The sequence below is a fragment of the Canis aureus genome, chromosome 24, assembly GCF_053574225.1.
Source record: "Canis aureus isolate CA01 chromosome 24, VMU_Caureus_v.1.0, whole genome shotgun sequence".
In the NCBI taxonomy this organism is placed as follows: domain Eukaryota; kingdom Metazoa; phylum Chordata; class Mammalia; order Carnivora; family Canidae; genus Canis; species Canis aureus.
The window spans coordinates 23,044,439-23,055,637 of NC_135634.1; the positions used below are offsets into that span (position 1 = coordinate 23,044,439).

Sequence of the window (11,199 nt, forward strand, 5' to 3'; positions counted from 1 at the left end):
GTCCAAGGAACTGAGCTGCAAAACTTTCTGTTTATTTCACAACTTAAGAAAGATTTAACAATAAACTGTGTGTGTGTGTGTATGTGTTTTAAGTTTCTTTGCTTCAGAACGACTTATTATGGCATTTTGTTTAAAACTACCTTTAGATTATTTCAAAAACATTGCTGTAGAAGCATTTTTCATGATAACTAAGGTGATAGTAAAGAACTATAAAAAAAGAAAATCTGGCATATTCTGATTTCCTTTGGAACCAAGGATATTTCAGGTTAGAAAAGAAATGAAGGAAGCAATTTTTCTGTGCTGGGATCAGATTGAGTTCATATTCAAGCCTGTAATCCTTTCTTAATTGTTCCAGAAATACCTTATAAAAATGTAGTCATTTAGAAGTGGTTTCATATGAATTATTTCCCTTGTACCCAGGCTTTTAATTGTTTTCCATTTATATTCAAGATTTATTTATTTATTTATGAGAGACACAGAGAGAGAGGCAGAGACACAGGCAGAGGGAGGAGAAGCAGGCTCTATGAAGGGAGCCTGATGTGGGACTCGATCCTAGGACTCCAGGATCACACCCTGGGCATGAAGGTAGGTGCTAAACCACTGAGCCACCCAGGGATCCCATTTTTTTTTCCTTTTAAAAGTAGTTCCTACTTCACCCTTAATTTAAGTCAGAAATAAAAACTAGCTGAAAGTTTCATTGGAGTGGTGATGACACTCCCTCATAGATAATTTGAATGTGAATAATGAGCTGCTGTAATACACGTTCATTGCTTCAGTAGACTTTGTCTAAATTCCCTTTAAATAGTGAAGTATGTTGGCTGCTTGACTGCTGTCTGTTCTCTAGCAGTTTCCTAGACAGGCTATCTCTCAGTGAAGTCAGACTCTATCTTCATAGTGTGGGTCACATGTATATCAGCCAACTGTTAAAGCTCAAAGTGAGGGGATGGCTGCCAACTTTACTAAGTGCAGATTTCATTTTCATTATCTGTAGGTTAACTGCTCCCTGAGTCTCTTATTAACATCCATCTGATTCAATAGCCTGCACCTTTCTTGAAGCCAATCTGCCTTCTCTCTTTTTCTCTGTTTTTTTTTTTTAAATTTATTTTTATTGCTATTGTCTGTTAACCAGGTGAGTGCAATAAACAGACTTTGTTCAGGGGCAGATATCAGAATTTAGTCCTAATATTTCCTATGTATTATTTCCATACATTTTCAAATTAAAGTTGTGCTGATAATAATCATTTGGGGATTTTCTGGAGTATTTAGATCATTTATAGACAGTTTTTTAATAATTCAGACACGTTAAATGAAATAGCAAGTGTATATTTTCCAAATCAATTCTATTTCCTTCTATTATCAGAATTGATATTCTGTGTAGAAATAACTAAGGTCTGTAGTTAGTTGCAGTCTCTTCTTCTAATATCTCATTTTTGGAGATCAAGGTTTAAGGAAAGGGAGAGGAAGCTCATGTCTTGGAAAGTCATAGGGCAATAGAGTGGAAATAGAGTGGAAAGCGGTAAAGCACATGGAGTTTAGGAAAATGTACAATGCAGAGTCTATTATGGTAATTTTCGTTATATAAATATGGCATTCAACTTCTGTTTGACTTTCACTTGGTCTTCTTTTTCTCCACACCATCCAAAAAGAAGAGATAAGCTTATCAGTGAATGAAGGAATTTGCCACAAGGAAAGGAGAGAGGGGAATTCTTTTGAAGGGACAGAAGGAACAAATAAAATATTTCATTTCGTTTTATCACTTAAATAATTGAAGTACTTGCTAATTGTGTGGTTAATTTTAGTAATCTCTGTAGATAGAATCATGAGTTCTTTTTTTCCAGCTACCAGTACTCTGACCACAATAAATACCTCAATAAATACTAACCTCCTGTTGAGGATAGGAAGCCTCCTTTTCTGTTACTAAGAATCAAAGTTCAACTCCATTCTGAGTGATGAGGAAAACTTGAAGTCATCTTAGGACATTTCATACTGTGAATCTATTGTCTACTTGCTATTGCTGTTGTTTTTATTTATGCAGTTCTAGAAATCTATAGTGGTTCAACCTAATCTTTATTGACTGTCATTTTACCATACAGTGCACCTACTTTAAAAATCTTAAAAAAAAAATAAAGGATTCCACATATATGAAAGAGAAGAAGACATAGACTTCATATAGAAGTAGAGAAGCAAAATGAATTTAGTGGTAAAGAGTGCATGTTTTAGAGTAAGATAAAACTGGATTCAAAGCCTTATTAATTCCTTATAATCTTGGGAAGACAGGTTATATAAAATCGCTGTTATATAATTTCTTGATGTGGAAAATTAAAAAAAAAAAAAAAAAAAAGACTGCGAGATCTGTGGGTGGCTCAGCGGTTTGGCGCCTGCCTTTGGCCCCGGGGCGTGATCCTGGAGACCCTGGATCAAGTCCCACATCGGACTCCCTGCTTCTCCTTCTGCCTGTGTCTCTGCCTCTCTCTCTCAGTGTGTCTCGTGAATAAATTAAAAAATAATTAAAAAATCTTAAAAAAAAAAAAAGACTGCCATTTAGTACTGTGGTAAAGACTAAGATAATTTTATTAATACTCAATTTTAGCCTTAATTTTAGCCACCACTGCCGGTTATTGTTTTGAATTTAGTTATAGTTTGTTCTCAAGGTCCCAACTCATTTGAAATGTAACATTTGTAGATGTGGTGCAAGGGGAAAATGTTAATATATCAAGACCTTGCATTTATTTATTTATTTATTTATTTATTTATTTATTTATTTATTTATTTAAGACCAAAGAGAGATAGAAAGAGAGGCAGAGACACAGGCAGAGGGAGAAGCAAGCTCCATGCAGTGAGCCCGACGTGAGATTTGATCCCTGGTCCCCAGGATCAGGCCCTGGGCTGAAGGCAGCGCTAAACCGCTAAGCCACCCGGGCTGCCCAAGAGCTATTTAAATTGAGATGTTTATTTACCTGGTTTGACTGAAAGAAAAAAAAATGTTGTTTTGGGGGAATCAAATGTTTTATTTTTGCTTAAGGAATGCTATAAAGTGAAAAAAAATTACAATTTATTCTACCTCTAAGTTCTGCCAGCATCCCTGCCTTTCTGAAGCTACATGGATTCTTCATACAGCTACAGTCATAATGCAATGCATCTGAAGAGAATGCAGATTTGTTTTAATAGTTGTATTCAGGGGCAGCCGGGTGGCTCTGTTGGTTAAACACCTGCCTCAGGCTCAGGGTCCTGGGATGGAGCCCCACATCAGGCTCCTGGCTCAGTGGGGAGTCTGCTACTCCCTCTCCCTCTGCTCCTCCCCCTGTTCCTGTGCACCTGAGCACACACTCTCTCTCTCCCTCTCAAATAAATAAAAAATCTTAAAACAAATTTTTAAAAAGTCATATTCAAAACCGGTTCTTCTGAGAACAAGCATCAGTTTCTTCTTTAAACTTTGGAGATCTTGAATGTTTTACAGATGATATTATGGTAACATGAGTAGTATATTTACACATTATTAATGATTTTTAGTTGTGCCATCCAGTAAACAAACATCTCTAGTCATGTCTTTATTTTCTTAAATTTCATTTCAGAAAGCATCTTTTTTCTGTATTTGCATAATATGAAAGGTAGCTTAATCAGTAGTCCCATATTTACGAAGTACATCTTATATTTTCAGAATTATCTTTTATTATTTCCCACTGTTAAGTTCCTTTTTAGAATGCAAAAAAGTTCTCAGAGAAAGATGAACATTCTGAATTAAAATTATAAAAGGATTATTTAAAGAATAAAATTTGATAAACAAGAAAATCTGTTCATATTTGGAATATCTACAAAGGAAATCCTGTGAATCTAAAATTAATCAGAGTGGTAAAATGACAGGATAATAAGAGTCTGTCATACAGTAAAGATGCTACCAGAGCAGTGATATTTAGTGCTCAGTAGAGTTTGGGGATTCATTTTTCTTCTTTTTCCTTTTGTTTAAAGGAAGCAAGCCCTTATAGAATAATTTTGGGGAGGAATGGGAAAAGTAAATTTGTTTTACAGGAGAATATCTTTTGCTTGTCACTTCTAATTGGCTGAGAGTTTAAATATATCTTTAGTTAATAGAAGCATTAAGAAGAATAAATCAATATACATAACATAAAATTAAAATATTAGCAGTTCAGGAAAATCATTAGAATAATAGAATCAATGAAATGATAAAACAAATAAACATACTGATCATAGGTCTTTAAAATTCCATGTCTAACTATTTCAAAATTCTGTCATTTCTGAAACTGATTCTTGCTTTGTCTCTTCAGAGTGTATTTTTCTTACTTGTTTGAAATATCTTGTTATTTCAGTGAAATCTGAATATGATGTATCAGGTAACAGAAAATGAGGTATGAGACCTTTAGTGTGACGATTTATGTTAACCTAGATAGAAATTGAGTCCTGCTGTATTGTCCTTGTTTTCATCTTCTCCTTTGATTTTGAGCTTTTGTAGGTACTCCTTCAAAGAGAGACTACATGTTACAGCTCTTTTAGCTATGTACCATTGTTTTTATACAAAGGTCTTTTTTTATGTGGTGGTCAGGTGTGGGTGAGGAAAAGTTTTCTATTGTTTTATGATTAAACTCATTCTTTTAGTTGTCCTGTGCATCGAGACTATGACATTCAAACTATTTTTCCACTGATATAGATTCCTTTCCATCCACCCAGCCCTTTGATGGGACAGAAATGCTAGGAGATAGATTGATAGATTGGCAGACTCTAATAAAATAGAACCTGAAGGTTATGCCTTTTTACGGAGAAGTTTAGAAGAAATCCACAATAATCACTTTTTCTTCTTCCCCTGTTGGTGTCTGGTGGGTATCTTTCTCAGACTTCTACCATCATACCTGATGGAATTTCTGGAGGTAAAGTCTGTGAAAGTGTAGGGGACACCACTGACACCTCTGCTCCCAGGAAGTTCTCACTTTTAAACTAATACACATTCAATCTCCAGCAGTTTGTTGGGATTACCATTTAAATTTATCTACTAGTTTATGACTTAAGCAACTTCTACTCAAAGTAAACAGATCTTGTCTGTGACTCTCTTAATGTGCCTACTTGTGTCTTCAGATTTTAAAGTTGTGGTTTGTTCTGCAACTTTAGTTCTCATGGCTCGAAAAATAAAGTAAGCTATGTTTAGATGGCTTTTTTCTTGTTGATACATTGGAAATGACAACTTTCAAGCTCTTCACATATTGGGACTGAAACAATAAGTCCTCCAGACCATCAATATTTAAACCTTCTTCTTCTTTCAAGATGTTAAAGCTTTTCTTTCTAAACATTGCTTTTGCTAAATCGCACATATGTTCATACAGTATTTTCATATTCCTTTAGTTGGCAATTTTTCTAGTGTTATTTGATATATGTTTTATGAAATGATTAGGAAGAAATATTTTATTGAGATTGCAAATATTGAGGCTTTCCCTCATTGTATTTATTGATTTCTAATTTAATTCTTTGATCGTAGACTTAAAGTTTGATCTTTTGCAGTGTAATATGTTTTCATTTCCCACCATATGCTCTGTCTTGATGAGTAGTCAGTGTATAATTTTTTTAAATATGTATTCTAGGGCTGTTAGATGTTGAGATCTTTAAGTGAGTTTTGTTCATAGTGTTGTTTAAGTCTTCTGTATGTCAAAATAATAGAATAGATATAAATATATACATAAATATATAATAGAAATAGAATAGAAATAGAATAGAAATATAATAATAACTTTTTAGTTGTCCTATCAGTTACTGAGAGAGTTGGTGAATTTCCCCTCTGTGACTGCAGATTTATCTTAATTTTCTGCTTAGTTTTTGTTTCATATATTTGAAAGTCATCCATACACACACACATACACACACACGCAATTTTCATGATGAATTAAACCTTTCAAGATAATGAAATATATCTTATTAAATTTCCTTAATGGTAACAGCCACACCGGCTTTCACATGATTATGTTTTGCACTGTAAAATTCTTTCATCCTCTCCTCTTTTTTTTCCCTTAATATTTAATGTGCATTTGTTTTAAAAAGCATACCATTGTTAAAAAATAAATAAACAAATAAATAAATAAATAATAAAAGCATACCATTGGTTCCTACATCTGTATTTGTATCCAGTCTCCCAGTCTTGCCTTAAATCGGAAGTTTTAGGTCCATTTACAGTTAATCTATTTTTTTAAACAGTTGGGTTTAGCTCTTGCACTTTATTCTCTATTTCTGTTAACCTATTCCACTTTTTATTTCTTTACAAATGTGTATTTTGCCTAATTTAGTATTATTATTGTGTACTGTCTTAAAATCAATCAATTCTTTATTGGCTTTTTTGCTATGTATCTTTATATTATTTTTAATGGTTGCTGAAGAGATTGAAGCATTAAATTCTTTTTGTGTCTTTCATACTTTGTGCTATTTTTGTCATATATATTATTTATACATATCTTTTTAACCCCAACATATATATTTATGCTATTGTTTTTCTTGTACATTTGTTGACTTTTATCAGTAAAGTTGCAAGGAATGTATGAAAAAGTCTATTAAAACTTTCTCAGTTCCAATACTTTTTGTCACATTTGCCTTATAATTTCTCTATATCATTTATGGATAGATAGTATGTGCCAAAATTTTAAGTGTCTCAAATTCGAAAAAATCTTGTTCACTTAAGGAAAAGAAACACAAATTGGAATGACAATATGGAAAAGCTGGTTTGGCAGTATATTCCTGGTGTCATCTTAAGATTATTTAAATCTATGACTTCCTTTAAAACAAGGATGACATCTTATAAATCACTGTCAATAGCTGGGGTCTAGCATAATATCTAACATCTAATAACCACAGTTTGAATGTTTGTAAAATCAAATATTTGTAAAGTTTAATCAAACTTTAAAAATATTCTCTGTATTAATAGTGAACATTTATTGAAGATTTATAAACCATTATTTGATAATGGTGTTTATCAAGCATTATTCTCATTTACTATGTAATTAAAGCCATGTGACAACACAATGAAATATGTACATAGAATATTCCTATTTTACAGAAAAACAAATCAATACATAGAAATTTTTTTTTTCAAAATACACAGTTGATAAGTGGCAAAGGCAAGAATCAAAGCAAGCATACTTTTGATACATTTCTTAAATTGCCTTTCAGTATACTAAAATATATTACATACCTCTTGACTAATGAAATACTAAGTTTCTGCTTAGATCATGCATTGCAAACTTGTATTATGGTCTGTTATTTCTTTTTTTTTTTCACTGTTCAAAATTTATTTGGTATTTTAGTTGGTATGACAGATAGTTGGTTGCATTGTCTCTTTACATTATATGGCAATGTACACTATATTCTGACATATATAGTACACAAAATAAGATCCTTTAGAAGAATTATGCACAATACATGCAATATTGAATTTATACATTGGATTCCAGGATGTGACTGAAGAAAAAAAAATGGACTAGGCACGTTGGGTATTGAGGTGAAGGAATCAGAAGTTACAAAACACAGTAAATACACTGGTTTGAGGAGTAACTGCAGCATATGTGACATTGGCAGTGGTGCCTCTGAGATAGTAAAACTATATTACATTAACCAATTTAGGACTACACAAGACAGGTATCATCCAGCATCAGGATATAACTGCAGGGTTTTGTGAACCATTCCCATTTGTAACTTTAGGAAACTGATGTTTTTCTTAGGCCATTTTAATATTACTACTTGAGTGACAGGTCAGATAATAAGGACAATATACACAACCTCCAACTAAAATCTTGTAGTCTAGACAGTGACATGGAACATTAGAAAATTTTAAAACTGCAGCTCCTTTTGGATTCCCCACAGTGTATCTGCACTCTCATTCAAACGGGCCTCTTCCTCAGGAGTTAGAGTCACCTTCACAGCATCGAAGATTCCATTCTGTCTCAAGATGCAAGGAACACTAAGGAGGACATCTTTTATTCTGTAGAGACCCTTAATCATGGTAGAAATTGGATGCACCCGCCAAGATTCTTCATTATACTTTCTACTTTCTGCCAAATCTGCCACATCTGTCCAATGGCCCAGGAAGTGTAGCCTTTCAGTTTGATCACCTCATAGGCACTGTCAACCACCTGTTTGTGAAACTCTTTCCACTGTTCCTCATCTGCATCAGTGCCTAAGGGTGCATTCTTTGGAGAGACACCAGCAACATTTACTCCACTCCATACAGGCATACTGGAGTCTCCATGCTCTCCAAGGACCCACCCATGACAGCTTAATGGGTGAACTCCCAGCCTTTCCCACATTAGGTAATGGAACCGGGCTGAATCCGGATTGCAACTACTTCCAATAACGTGGTTTTTGGAACAGCCATTTATCTTCCAAGCCACATAGGTCAAGTTATCCACTGGATTGGAAACAATAAGCAACTTGCAGTTTGGGCTGTATTTGACAATATTAGGAATGATGAATGTAAAGATGTTCACCTTAAGCTGGACCAAACTAAGACAACTTTCTCCTTCTTGCTGACATGCCCCAGCCATGATAATAACCAGTTTGGAGTTTGCAGTCACATTATTATCTTTGCCAGGGACAATTTTTGGTGTTCTAAGGAAAAGGCTGCTGTGCTGGAGATCCATCATCTCTCCCTTCAATTTGTCTTTCATGACTTCAACAAGAGTGAGTTCACCTGCCAAGTCCTTCATTAATACTGGTGGCACAAGCCATGCTGACAGCACGAACCCCAACAACTGTAATCTTATTCTGGGGGATATGATCTTCCTTAAGAAGATTCTGAATCAGCTGATCCTTGATCGTTGCCATTTTGGACTTAGAACCAAAAGGAATCAGGAGTGCACGTTGGGTGGTGAGTGGCAGCAGCGGCTCCAACTCCTAGTCTATTATTTCTAAAAACAAAATTGAAAGGTGCCTGGCTGACTCAGTTGGTGGAACATGAGACTCTTGATATCAGGGTTGTGGATTTGAGCCCCCAGTTGGGAGTAGAGATTTCTTAAAAATAAAATATTCGAAAATAAATAAAGGGGCTCCTGGGTGACTCAGTTAAGCACCTACCTTCAGGTCATGATCCCAGGGTCCTGGAATGGAGCCCTATGTTGCACTCCCTGCTCACCAGAGTCTGCTTCTCCCTCTCCCTCTGCCCTTCCCCTTGTTGGTGTGCACTCTTGCTCTCTCAAATAAATAAATAAAATATTTAACAACAAATAAAAATGAAATTGACTCTCAGGAATAAAATGTCAGAGATCTTGCTTTATCATTGATGGATAGATAGATGGTATTGTTCTGGTAGAGAAGAGGCACAATCTTTAGGCAAATGGAAAGCCTGGGTTCAGGTTATGGAATAGTCCAGTGGAACCATGAGCAACAGTTAGCCAATACCTTAGTTTTCTCATCTGGAGAATGACTTAGTAATAATAACTAAGCATTGGATTGCTGACAAGGTTAAATTAACTAATATAACTAAAGCACTTAAAACAGCACTTGGTATAGAGTCAGTGCTACCTGTATATATTAATTGGCAGTGTATATGATATAACACATCTAATTGGCTAACAAAGGAAAATTTATTTTATTTTATTTTATTATTTTTTTAAAGAAGAGAACTTTCTTTTCTTTTTTAAGATTTTATTCATTTATTCATGAGAGACACAGAGAAAGAGGCAGACACATAAGCAGAGGGAGAAGCAGGCTCCATGCAGGGAGCCCGATGTAGGACTCGATCTCAGGACCCCGGGATCACGACTTCAGCCAAAGGCAGACGCTCAACCACTGAGCCACCCAGGTGCCCCCAACGGAAAATTTATAAGCAAATACTAGCTGAATATAAAGACTCACTATGAATCTAATGAAGAAAATTTTAATGTTTAAAATCTTTAGAATTATGGTAATAGATGTGTAACATACTTAGGAACTTCATATTGATGACAAAAATATGTTAGTTATAGAATGAATACTATAATACGATGACCATATATCCCAATTTTCTTGGATAGTCTTAGTTTTTGTATGTTACTCTGAGGAATATGTTAATAGCACCTACTTTTACTCTAAAAACTATCTTGGCTTAGATACTAAAGTATGTGCTTACCTTAGTTATTACATTTCTTAATCTCCATGTTAGCTTATAAAATGGGAAATGCCAACCTTCATAACTTAAATCAAATAAGAAAAAAAATACCAGCAAAACTTTAACAACTCTCCAAATGTAAACATTAAATTTCCTACTCATATTTACTGTGCCCAGTCTTTCAATTTACATGTAATATTATATGACTGGAAGTAAAATGGTCTTTTAAAAATCCCAAGGAGTATTACTATGGAGATTACGAAGGAGAAATATATGTATAAACATACATACATACACATATATGTATATATACATCATTACCATGATGTATAGAGAAATACTATTCTCAAAGGAAGGCATTTACATTTTGATTCTCTTCAGTTCAATACTTTGTTAAAAGCAACCCACGAAAAAGAGATCTATATGACTACTTCCCCTTCTTCCAAATTCACTTACTCCATAAGCCAAGTGTTTTTGTTTTTGTTGTTCTTATTTTACTATTTTGGCTTTTATTTTTTTCAATAAGAAATGAAGACAAAAAAAAAAAAAGAAAGAAATGAAGACAGACCAGATTTGTTTTCCTAAAAAGCAATTTTAAAGCAAAGAATGTCCATTATATTTCTGTAGTAAAAATCGTCAGTCTGTTTACAAAGAGTTACTTCTTGGTTTCTATTACATGCATATTGGACCACTTAATGTTACCTCACATGTCAAAACAGAACTAACTTTGTTTTTTTGTTTCTTTCAAAATATAGAACACTGAACAAATTTATGTGTCATCCTGTGCAGGGGCCATGCTAATCTCTGCATTGTTTTAGTTTTAGTATATGTGTTGCTGAAGTAAGCACAAAAACAAAACTACTTAAAAAAAAATATTTCCCCTATTATTCAAATTGGATATTAATCTGTCTACAGTTTCACTGATCATTTTGTCATCCTCTCTCATCTTCTATTAAGCCTATTTAATGAATTTTTCATTTCAAGCATTGTAATAGTCCCTTCTAGAATTTCAACATAATTATTTTTACATTAACCATATCAATGCTAGGATTCTAAATCTATTCAATTATTTTAATCTTGGTTTCACTTATGTTATTGATTGTATTTACAACAGGGAATATAAAATTTTT

At 33.9% G+C, this 11,199-nt stretch overlaps 1 non-coding gene and 1 pseudogene across 1 annotated transcript; both read right to left on the reverse strand.

The window, feature by feature from the left end:
- Positions 1-7,784: 7,784 nt before the first annotated feature.
- LOC144296478 (L-lactate dehydrogenase A chain pseudogene) lies at positions 7,785-8,843 on the reverse strand (annotated as a pseudogene).
- A 1,971-nt stretch (positions 8,844-10,814) lies between these two features.
- Positions 10,815-10,917, reverse strand: LOC144296663 (U6 spliceosomal RNA). Its single transcript, XR_013363676.1, has one exon. It is a non-coding gene; the product is annotated as a U6 spliceosomal RNA (small nuclear RNA).
- Positions 10,918-11,199: the final 282 nt, after the last annotated feature.